This window comes from Sinocyclocheilus rhinocerous, unplaced genomic scaffold (assembly GCF_001515625.1).
Source record: "Sinocyclocheilus rhinocerous isolate Xijiao unplaced genomic scaffold, SAMN03320098_v1.1 scaffold919, whole genome shotgun sequence".
NCBI classification, from domain to species: Eukaryota; Metazoa; Chordata; class Actinopteri; order Cypriniformes; family Cyprinidae; genus Sinocyclocheilus; species Sinocyclocheilus rhinocerous.
Genome location: NW_015637585.1, coordinates 399,627 through 412,388, shown reverse-complemented (window position 1 = coordinate 412,388; position 12,762 = coordinate 399,627). Strand labels below are relative to the sequence as shown.

Genomic DNA, 12,762 nt, shown 5'->3' with positions numbered 1-12,762 from the left:
AAACAGGAAGAACAGGAAGAGCAAGAGAGACCCAGCATGTCTACAGCCAGACTAATGTCTTCGCCCGTATAGAATGTGAAGAATGTGAACGGATCACTCAGCGTCTGTAAGCATGCCATTGAGTTCCTGAGTAGGATCAATGAGCCGGTGGTGGTGGTGTCTGTGGTGGGACTCTACCGTACGGGGAAGTCTTACCTTATGAACCGCCTGGCAGGACAACAGTCCGGTGAGAGAAAATGCTGAAAGTCCTTCTCAAATGAGAACATCTGAAAACAGCAACTGCATAATAATAATAATGTTATTGTCTCAGGCTTTGCTCTGGGCAGCACTATTGAATCAAAGACTAAAGGCATCTGGATGTGGTGTGTCCCTCACCCTAATAAAGAAGGACACACTCTGGTGCTGCTGGACACAGAGGGACTTGGTGACGTGGCCAAAGTGAGGACAAGAATAAAGTTGTAGACTTAATAGACTTGTTGATATATGTTGTGGATGATTTGATCTGAAGACTCTGTGTGTTTCAGGGAGACTCTAAGAATGACGGCTGGATCTTCTGTCTGGCTGTTCTGCTCAGCAGCACGTTGGTGTACAACAGCCGTGGCATTCTTTAGCAAACAGGAAGAGCAAGAGAGACCCAGCATGTCTACAGCCAGACTAATGTCTTCGCCCGTATGTTTGGTGGAGAATGTGAACGGATCACTCAGCGTCTGTAAGCATGCCATTGAGTTCCTGAGTAGGATCAATGAGCCGGTGGTGGTGGTGTCTGTGGTGGGACTCTACCGTACGGGGAAGTCTTACCTTATGAACCGCCTGGCAGGACAACAATCAGGTGAGAGAACTGTCTAGACATGCCAGCTTAATGTGTACATATTAGCTACATGCTAATTATAATAATACAGACTGATCAGCCTGCGTGCTTGAAGCGTCACCTGTGTGATAGTTACATTTTTGTATTTTTGGAGACTTAATTTTTTATTTTTTAATTTTTTTTATATTTTCATGATCAATTTTTTTTGAGCATCCTGTTTGAGTTTTTGTTGATGTGTGTATGTGCTTTGTTTTGATTTTGTTTTTGCTGATATGATGATATTCAGCCAATAAATAAAGCTCTATTCATTTTTAGTTATTCATTTTTTTTAAAAACTGAACCGAATTGTTACAGCCATTAAGTGACAAAGCATGCTGCTCTTTCCAGGTGAAGAACAAGTTCCCAGTAGGTGTGGATGATATTTCCTCAGCACCAGAAGTTCAGTAGTCTGGCCACCGCTGAGTTTATGAAACGCTCCTTTAAAGATGAAAAAGGAGAATACCTGAAAAAACTGATGGTAAGTTTCAAATGCACCTCTCGCAATAATGCAGCTGTTATTTGAATAATTCGTAAACCTGCAAAGCCTTGTTTCATTGTGCATTATTTTAAATGATAGTTAGTTGAAGTGTTTAGATATGACTCTTATGTGTGCAAGGAAAAAATTAGTCTTTTTATTTTATGAAAGCTGAAGAGGTGCACAGATGGTCATTCCTTAAATGGTAACTCCGCTATGGTAGTGTAGTAGACTTTTTCCAGCTTGTATATGTGATGCATGTATGTATGTTTAGGAAGACATCGATATGTACTATGTAGGCCTGCTGCAAGAGAATGAGATGGCATCAGAGAGAAAGTGCAGCGATCTGCTGAAGAATCTGTTCTCTGTCATGAATAAACGTCTGCAGGATGGAGAGTACAGTCAGTCTGGAGGATATGAACTCTACTGCAGAGACCGAGACGCCATTGTTGAGCAGTACCGCAGAGAACCCAACAAAGGTGTATCGGTGAGGACACAGTGTTTTTGTGAAATTGTTTTTTGAATATACATGAAGGGATGAGTGTGTCTATACAGTAAAATTTAAATAATATGTTTATATGCAGGCTGAGGCTGTGCTGAATGAGTTTCTGAAGGAGCGAGGACCAGAAACAAACAGCATCCTCTACATGGACACAAAACTCACTGAAAATGACAGAAAGATTGAAGGTGAATCTTTACCAACCTAATGAATATTTGTAATTCATTACACCGTTTCATCCTGGAGCATTTGTAATTTAATAAACCCAAAACCCCAAATTGTTACTCGAGCATCAATAAGGCATCTTGGAGTTCAGGTTCCGGAGGTTTGGTAGTAACATCATATTTCACATATTTTTTGTTTTCTATGTTGACTGACAGAGGAAAAGCAAAAGAATGCTCTAATGAAACAGAAGTTGAAAGAGGAAGAGGAGAAACACATTGAGAGTGAACGAATGATGCAGGCAGAGAAAGAGCGACAGAAGGACCAAATGAGGCAGATGCAGGAGAAGTTCAACAAGGAGAAGGAGCAGCAGCAGCAGGAGATGGACAGAGCCATTGAGAGCAAGCTGATGGAGCGGGAGGAGATGATAAAGAAAGACATGAAGGAGAAAGCTGATCTCCTGAATGAAGAGATAACAAATCTAAAAAAAGAAAAGGAAAGTGCTGGTGGTTTTATGAAGGAATATGTGATGCCTCTTTTAGGAGCTGTGGCAGAAATCCTTCCTACTTTCCTTAATTATAGAGTGTTGATGAAAGGATTCAAAAAAGTAAAATGACCTTTTCCATGCAAATCACTGTTGTATCACAGATTGATTTATTCATATAGCTTACAAGACACAAAGTAGTTTTTTTTTTTTTTTTTGTAGGATTGTGTTTTGTTTGTTAAAGAGTAGTGTCCAAATTCACATATTAATGTACTGGATACGGTGTAATAAAAGTATGTACTATGTTGCTGGTGGTGGGAAAATCCATAGATTTTTAGCATGTAGTAAGGTATACAAGTTTTTAGAAGATCTGTTTCACATTCTGTCACACTGCCTTGGTTTTGGTGTAAGCATTGTATTCTTTTAACAATAATTTAATGCATTAGATAAAACATCATTATACAACTTACAGGTTCATACAAACTCCTTTTATTCCTTTTCCTATTTTTGGAGTCAATTTGACCCCTGACTTAAGCCTTAAAGTGATTGAATGCATTTCTTGTCTCCATTTATTTATTTTTAATTAAGAACAGGATACAAAATAATTTAATGCATTAGATAAAACATCATTATACAACTTACAGGTTCATACAAACTCCTTTTATTCCTTTTCCTATTTTTGGAGTCAATTTGACCCCTGACTTAAGCCTTAGAAAGTGATTGAATGCATTTCTTGTCTCCATTTATTTATTTTTAATTAAGAACAGGATACAGTGGCCACATGTACATTTCAAATTTTGCCATCTTTAAGTAGTGACATGAATTTATAGGCCAAACCAAAAGGTGTTCAGGAATTTCCTATTGCTTTTAGAGTTTTTTTAAAAAAAATTTTTTAATGTGTAAAATAAGGTCTTTGATGAACATTACGTGAAGAGAATGTTCTACAATAACTACATAGTCGCACCACTAGGAAGCTGATATGTAAGCACTTCAGTGGTTGTCCAGTTTATCAAGTGCATCTTAGTAGTTGTAGTCCTTACACTGTTGGCATGGTTTTGCCACAGAACTTTATTTTGGTTGTATTTTAGCCTTTTTTAGCCATATTCATATATACAGATTACGTTACTTTAAAATCGAAATAAACCAAGTAGATATTTTTACAACATTTTCAGCCCCTTCAATCAGGGATCTACAGCCATGGTAAGAACAGACAAGCTTCAAGCTTCTTCAGAGGTTTATTGTTTGCTATATAAATATATACTCAATGCCAAGGACACATTGTCATATATACACAATCAGCCTCAATCAAAAGAAACGTTTATTATATTTCAAAGAAAACTGCAGTCACCACATTTAGCCTATAAGAATGTCGAAATAAACAGCATTTTTCCCCCCATCTGATTACAAGCAAACAAAAAAGTGAATACACTAACTCAGTTTAAGAAGATTTGATCTGTTAACTAAACATTAAACACAAAGAAAGTACAACACTATTGTTTGATGTCAGCTGTTACTGGACATAGATTTCGGCCATAATTTGGCCACATGTCATGGCCTAACTGGAAGGTTCCTAGGAAGATTTACATCAGGATTCACTGATTTTGTGAATCATTTTAACACATGGAAGGCGGCAGTCACTCTGATAACCGCAGCTTTGTTCATAGTTCATAACAAATGGTGCTCGCTTGTCAGTTAATATGGCATATAATATGAGAACAAACTACATACAACTAATATATATATATATATATATATATATATATTTATGCATGCATGTATGTATATGTTAAGTATGTCAATAATGTATGTCCATTTTCAAAACAGTTTTGAAAACAAGGACAGACCAACACCAGCTAATTTAGGAACGAAACCTGGCAACAACAAAGTCGCTGCAGTGCCAATACCATCCAAAACCTTGCTCATCGTGGAGGGTTGGGACGTCTCCTGTTTATTCATGTCTGATTTTAGGCTGTCAATCTCACGCTGCATCCGGGCAGCCTCCTGCTGAAAGCCCTGCTGTAGAAGAGCTTCTCTTTCCTGCAACACAAACGGCAACTGAATTAAGAAAGTCTACTCATAAACTTGACCATAAACACCTGTTATATTTATATTCCAAAAACAGTACAATACAATAAACCTTGAGCATTAAGCAATTAATTCTAACAAGCCAAACATGTAGTTTCCATTGGTCTTATAGACTTTATGTACTCCTTTAAGCACAGCATTAAACGTGACATTTTTTTCTTTTTTTTTTTTTCTGTATCCTGTTTTACCTTCAATTTTGCTTCCAGGACTCGTTCATCGTCTCTGCTGATCCTTTCCTGCTCTCTCTCCATCTGATGAATGATCTGATTCACATGCTCATCATGAGATCTCTGCATGTCTTTAAACGCCCGCTCCTGTAACTGGTTCTGTTCCTCTAGACCTTTTTGTCGCTGCTCCAGAATTTCATTCTTTAGTCTTTGCACTGTATTGAAAAAGCGAAGGTTTAGACAATACACAAAACAGGTATTTAGTCATGAAAGCCTGAGTTACAGCTACTAAACAGTATATTAATCACAAAATCTGTTTGTTACTCTTCTGCGCTCTCATTTAAGTCCTTATACTGTCTTGTGTATCATTGAGAGCCTTGATTGATAGATAAGTGTGCAGCTGATTTAAATTGTACCCTCATTCTCCTGTTCCGCTGCGCTGAGAGATTGGTCAGCTTGTAGAATCATATTTCCAGCTTCTTCTTTTGCTCTCAAATATGTACTCAACACTTCTTCACTCTTTGGGGAAAAACACATTTCTAATCATTTAAAATATCAATGGGAGTTTTGTTGTGATTGCAACAAATCATACTTAAAAAAAGGTTTGCCCAAATATATCAAAATTTGTATAATTTCTTATAATTTTATTTTTATAATTTTTCCATAAGGAATGTTGATGCTGCTTACCATGGCTGTCAAGTTGTAAATGAAAACATTTAAAGTACCATAAAACCATTAACGTACCATAAAAGTTGCCCAGATTACTTGTGTACTATAATAAACATCTTCTGAAGCCATATCATATTAGTGTCATCAGATAACTTGGAATAAAGCACATCAGTCCATTAGTCGTTCATGGTGGTGTTGTTGTGGCTGTTGTTCTTTTTTTTTTTTTTTTCAAAGTTTCAAGTTTGACAGCCCTGAATATTATAAACTGTTGTTTGGATAAAAAGTAATATGTACATCCTTCAGAAATTTTAGTTTTGTGCTTTAAGGAAAATAACAACAGCACACAGATTTTTGCAAACCTGGGAGTGAGTAAATGTTTTTATGTTTTAGTTTCATGACTGTTACCACGTCGGCATTAAAGATGTTTATCAGAGCTGCTAGATGCTGTTGTGACCTTCCGGAACAATTAAACGTGAGCAAAGCATGCATGTTTGAACTGTACCATTATTTGTGAGTGTGTTCTTGCTCTGTAGTCATTGGTCAGATGTCTGAGTGTGTCCCAGTACTGTCGGTATCCTCCAGGTTTCAAGTATGATCCGTTAGAAATGCTTTTTTCCAGCTTATCAAACACCTCACGCAGAACCTCCTCACACTGCATGCAAGACGCTTCATGATTCTGCTGGCACATATCCTGATATTCATTATGAATCTTTCCCTAAATCATGAGAAGACGACAGAATATTGTACATGGATTGAATCTCCATTACTTGAATCACTATCATCAAAACAAGAGTAGTACAAGTTTTAAAGGTTCATGCATTTAAATACTTTTAATGAAATGTTTTCATTACACTACACATGCATAAATGCATAATATGTAAACCATTTGATTATTCAGTTACATTAAATGAAAATTTGTAAAACAACAGGCTGCAATATTTTTTTGTGTGTATTTATGCATGCATTTTTTTAGTTAATGCAAATTTTGCAAAAGAAAAGATGTCTGTGATAGTTCTTTTTGAATTTTCTGTTGAGAAATGGTCACAGGATTTTGTAAATGAATGTGTCCAGTTCAATTCAAGCTTTATCGGCTGCATTTCTGAAGATTTTTTTATAACTGACAGAAAGGTCAAAATGATTTTCTAGGACACAGTATAGTTCAGATTTCAAGTACAGTTTCAAGTTGATCTCTAAGTAGTTTCCCTGTTTGTCCCTAATTTTGTTTGGTCTGTATGCAGAAGGTACTTTACCATGAGCTCTTGGTGGTATGTCTGGTCATTGTCATTGAAGGACATGGTGATGAAAACTTCAATGGCCTTCTTCTCTGCTCTCTGTGTGGATGTCGGACAGTTCTTCTGGGCGCATTGGAAGCTGAGCCATGCTGAGCATCTCGATCATGTAGAGCTGCAGGGCCTCCTCCACTGCACGGACGTTCTGGATCTTAGCCAGAGACACCACTGCGTTCTCCAGACACGGAACATTCCCGCTGCGGATCGCCTCTACGTAAACCTCAGCAAGATTACCCAAAGCTGTCAGGAAATACAACTCCATAGTTCAGTCAACTGTATGTTCTTTTATACACAGTCCACTAATCATTGGTTCTCAGAAGAGATTCAGAACTGTCATAATTTTTTTCTCTTTAAGGGATTTTGTGAAGACACACCTGTTCCAGTAATTGTACGGCCTCCAGTGACTGTTTTTGGTTCTGCATTGTTGTAGACGTAACAGCAGAAGGTGTTTGCCTGCTCAAGGAACTCTGACTCCAGCTCTTTCTCAGTCAGCTGCTCCATTCTCCTCATGTTTTGCGTACTAGCAGGCCGAGGGAACACAAAGCACTTCCTCACCGCAAAGAATTGGCGCAAACAACTACGGGGCAGGTTATACTGCACAGTCAGAGGTGAGCTACCTAAAATAAGATAATTATGAAATCATAACATATATTGAATATATTATGAGTGCTAATTTACTGTATGTAATGGACACTTTTATGTTATACCAAAAACTGTGCTGTTTTTGAAATGTTAAAATACATTTTTCTATCCTGTTTTAAGTTTTAGTAGGCCATTTGTAGGTTGATTGGCACTTTTGCTTTCAACGTTGCTGTTTTCTTTTAGCAACCCATCTATCAGCATTGGCTTAGCTCTATTAGTTTGAATTGAGAAATCAGTTTTGAAAGCTTGTTATTTCTGCATTTTTGACTAATGATTTTGATGTTTTTCAACACGACAAAAATGGTCTGTGATGGCATATAGGCCTATACCTGTTAGTAAAAGAATATGTTGTGTATGTTTAATGTCAACTCTTTATCTCACCTGGTTTGAGTTTCAATGCACCCTCCAGATACTCATCTGATGTTATTAGTTTATCTCCCCTTTTCAGTTCCAAAGTAAAGTCCCGAATAGCCCAGACAAACGATGGAAAAACTCGCATGAAATCTGCCGACTCGTCCTCATGTTGACCCACTTTTGCCTTCACACGAATGTTCTCCGTCAGCTCAGTAACGTAGCTACATTCACCGCAGTTCAGGAGGAATAACACTGGTGCCATTTATTAACTGTTAACTCTGAATACATCATGTGTGTGTGTGTGTGTGTGTGTGTGTGTGAGGATACTGCAGCTTTTCCAGTGCCGTGTTGTCAATGACGCCTAAGCTGTTGTACACTAGAGTGCTGCTGAGAAGAACAGCCAGACAGAAGATCCATGTGTCATGTTTCTCATCCCCCTGAAATATTAAAAGTATGTGTGAGTGCCAGTAAGTGGCCACTTATTTACATTTAGTAGCAAAAGGCCATGTAAAGGCCAAATAATTCTGTGCAGTGAATCTTCTCGTCTGGTGATTAATTAAAGGACAGTGAAAGCATAAGGTGATGGCAGATTTTATTGCTATATAGAGATAACATTGCTATAGATGCTTTGTGGTTTTCCTACTCACCTTCTCCACGTCCCCAAGTCCTTCTGTGTCCAGCAGCACAAGAGTGTGTCCATTTTTATTAGGGTGAGGGACACACCACATCCAGATGCCTTTGGTCTTTGATTCAATAGTGCTGCCGAGGGCAAAGCCTGAGACAATCACATTATTAAAGTCAATGACAAATGTGACCCTGGACCACCAAACCAGTCATAAGTAGCACGGGTAATAGCAATAGCCAGCAATGCATCGTATGGGTCAAAATTATCGATTTTTCTTTTATGCCAAAAATCATTAGGATATCAAGTAAAGATCATGTTCCAATAAGTTATTTTGGAAATTTCCTACCGTAAATATATCAAAACTTAATTTTTGATTAGTAATATGCATTGCTAAGAACTTCATTTGGACAACTTTAAAGGCGATTTTCTCCATATTTAAATTTTTTCCCTGATTTTTTTCCAGATTCCAGATTTTCAAATAGTTGTATCTCAGCCAAATATTGTCCTATACTAACAAACCATACATCAATGGAAAGCTTATTTATTCAGATTTCAGATTATGTATAAATCATCATTTTAAAAAATTGACCCTTATTACTGGTTTTGTGGTACAGGGTCACAAATACGGATGCCCAAATTGGCAAACAAATCTTTTAAAAGACTAGATGCCAATCCAGAACTGAAAAAATGTAATCTTTGTATTCATGTCAGTTTTCTCTGAAAAACATATACTATTTCTAAGAAAAGTGACTCTCTGTGACGTCATTTTCTCTTTCATGATTGTCACATGTGATTGCGAACCACATAATATGGTTTCCTGCATGTTTGGTAACACAACCTGACAAACGTTTTCTGAATATAAATAATGTTTTTTTCTATTTCTTGCTCTCTTTAAGAAACAAATATAACAATGATGCCAAAACTGCTGAATGATTTCAGCCTTCTAGAGGTGTGCCTATTTTTTTATTGATGGTTTGGCAAATATGCCGGTTACCTTGGACATACATCAGCACTTAGTGGTGAGAATGCAGCATCATTCAACAGTTTTTAGTTACAGTACCGATGCCATTATTGAAGTGCTTTCCTCAGTCGGTCATGATTCTGTGAGCGGCAATGTCAGATAATGAGTAACTGAGATAAAGCGAGTATTATTCACTTCCTTATGTAATCTCAACCACTCCAAGTAAAATAAAATAGGTTTTATTGGGCAGTTGTTATGACTGAAGACTCATGCAACTGTGCATGACTGTAAACATCAAGCATCTTTATGTGTATGTATCGTTTGTGTCTTTATGTGTAAAATATTTGTAATGAGAGAAAAATGTACTGAGTACACATATAATTAAAACTTTTTTCTTCATTACCATCTCAGGATAGCTATACCATATTTACTTTACGCCCCATAAAAATTTAACTACATATTAATTTAAGGTATCTTTTCAGTAAATTAGTTTTTGAGCACAAAATGAGCATCAGAGAGACACTTCATTAATATTTTAACTTTTACTCTATTATTAATTTATATTTATTGTTTACATGTATGCAATTAAATGTTAGTGCAGTTACTGTTTTGCACATAACAAAATTTGAGACACCTTCAACATTTTTCACATTATCAGTTTATTCGCTATAGTTTAGAAAATGGTAATAAAATATGAAAAGAACTCAGAGTTAAACTGTGTCAGAATAAATTCATCTTGATAATGTCAGATAACTTTGATAGAAAGGTATGTAATGAATTAGGTTGAACAGCTGTCAGGTGTTACATTTAAGTACACAATTAGATAACATCAATTTAGGTCAACCAATTACCAAGCAATGCTTAAAGGGTTACTTCACCCAAAAATGCAAATTAGCCCATGTTTTACTCACCCTCAAAGCATCCTTGGTGTATATGATTTCTTCTTTTAGACGAATCCAATCGGAGTTATATTAAAAATGATCCTTGCTCTTCCAAGCTTTAGAATGGGAGTAGGCAGGTGTTTTTGTTCAACAGTCCAAAAGTAATCAAATAAAGCGCATCCATAATAAAACGTGCCTCACACGGTTCCGGGGGGTGAATAAAGGTCTCCTGTAGCGAATTGATGAATTTTTGTAAGAAAAACTAACATATTTAAAATGTTATAAATAATTTTTTTCTCACTTCTGCTGACTGTCATACCTGCAAGCCGTTCCAGGCGGATGACGTAGGACGTACGCTTCGCGCACGCGCCGGTGATTAGTGACGAACGCCTAAGCACGGAGGAGAGACAGCAAAACAAAACGCCAGTCACGAATTAGAAGTACAAAACGAGGATTTGTAAAAAAGAATGTAGGAGGATTTCGATATAAGTCAAGAGGAGACTGGTTTTTCTTTGGTAAAGTAAGGAAATTTTGCTTCCTTTACTACTGTAAACAAACTCGCGAGACTAGCGTATCTCACAGGCGCGTGCCCGACGCATACGTCCTACGTCATCCGCACAGAACGGCTTGCACGTATGACAGTCAGCTAAAGTGAGAAAAAAGTATTTATAACATTTAATATATATATATATATATATACACCTAGGATGCCTTGAGGGTGAGTAAAACACGGGCTAATTTTCATTTTTGGGTGAACTAACCCTTTAATGCTTTGTTCAATCTGTGGTGTAAAAAGGTTGCATTAGCAATTAAAGAAAAACACTTAAAAAAAACATGGTCAGGTCAAAGTGCCTGAAAAATTCTTGGTCCCAAATTTTTTATCAATTTTACTGGTAGTCCACTGTATGAAGAATTTTTGGGTATAATATGTCACAGTTTACTTTATTTTGCTATCCTCACTTACATAAATGAACTATAGTGTCCTGCATCCACAAGTAAAAAATATCAAAACTTAGGCTATATCTGGTGCCTGTCTGAATAATTTTTGGTTTGACTGTATTAATTTATCGTAACCTCATTATCATATCAGCACGTACCGCAAATGAGAAAGACTTAAAGCATTTTCTCTCACCGGACTGTTGTCCTGCCAGGCGGTTCATAAGGTAAGACTTCCCCGTATGGTAGAGTCCCACCACAGACACCACCACCACCGGCTCATTGATCCCATCCAGAATGCCTTTGGCCTCTTTTCTCACACGCATCTTCCCATTTTCATCGTTTTCAATAAAACACACCGGAGCAGACATGAGCCTGCCACACGCCATGACTCTGCAAAAGAAAACAACAACAAAACACAACAAAGGCAATAGCCAGTAATTTCATAATTACACACAGAAACAAAGAAAAAATATATATAAAATAAAAATTAAACTTAAATTTGAATACATAACTGAAAGGCACATGTAGAAAAAGAAGCTGTTAGCCTACCCTTAGCAAAGCGATTTGTTTGAACAGACTAAACCGTCCTTAAATTCAGAACCGCACAAACCCGATCTTCCGAGGCTCCTTCCGTCTTAAATGTGTGTCTTTGTTCATAAGTAATTTGCCAGACACGGACTCTCACGGATGCTGCGGCGAGTGAAAGTGAAAGTATGCTGGTTCAATTCGCTGAGACAACGGCTGCAGCCAGCAGCTTCCCATAAATCACCCGTTTAGCATAAACAGCTAAACATAGACTCTGAGTTCGGGTGACTAGACGTCCCCGTTTTCTGGGAGTGTTGTGCTGTCCCCGTTTTACAGCACGTTAAAAACAACACGCAAATAAAAGTAAAACCCGAGCAGCCAGCTGGCAATCGTATGATTGTGATTATTTTAACCAGCAGAGGACGCTGCGAGCTATACTTGTTGGTCACGCGCAGAAAGTGCATACATTGTGGTCAAAATGAGCCTAAAATACAAAATAAGCAAGATTAAAGAATAGAAAAATTAATTTCCAAAAGCATAAACATAAAATTTGAAAAGCTGTAATTACTTTACTCAGTTTGTTAAATGTTACAGTTTGAAAAATATTAATCATAGGGCTTATTTGAAAAATACAGTTTTATTTTAATATTTTAATATGTATTTTCATATTTTCTCATATTTATTGTTTTACTTTTAATGTGGTTTTGTAAAGCTTTTATGTATTATGTATTATAATTACATTTTGTTATAATAGGCCTACTGTTGTAAGATAAATGAACTTTTCCACGACATTCTAATTTATTGAGATGCACCTGTAGCTAGCCTATATATCAGCAGTGAGTTTTCCTGTTCTAAAATTTGATTTACGTAATTCAATGAGTTCATTGTGTTTTCTGTTTGGCTGAATTTCAAGTGGAACCTGTGTTCCTTTTATAAAACTTAATTTAGGCTACTTCAGAGGTACCTGTGGTGATTAAAGACAACTGTTCACGAGCTCTTTGCATCCTTCCCTCATATCCTAAGGCGGGTGGAGCTAAGACGCGAGGAAAGGAAACCATGCACTAGAGGTCTACACGGAGGACCCGAGACCCGACCCGGGATCCGTACGGGTTCGGGGCTATATTTTTAATGGTCAGCCGGGTCCGGGTCGGGTCCCAA

General features: G+C 37.2%; 2 pseudogenes; one reads left to right on the top strand and one right to left on the bottom strand.

Moving 5' to 3' along the window:
* The window catches only part of LOC107749173 (guanylate-binding protein 1-like), a 26,279-nt pseudogene that overhangs the window by 6,486 nt on the left and 7,031 nt on the right, over positions 1–12,762 (top strand).
* On the bottom strand, positions 4,234–11,981 carry LOC107749118 (guanylate-binding protein 1-like; annotated as a pseudogene).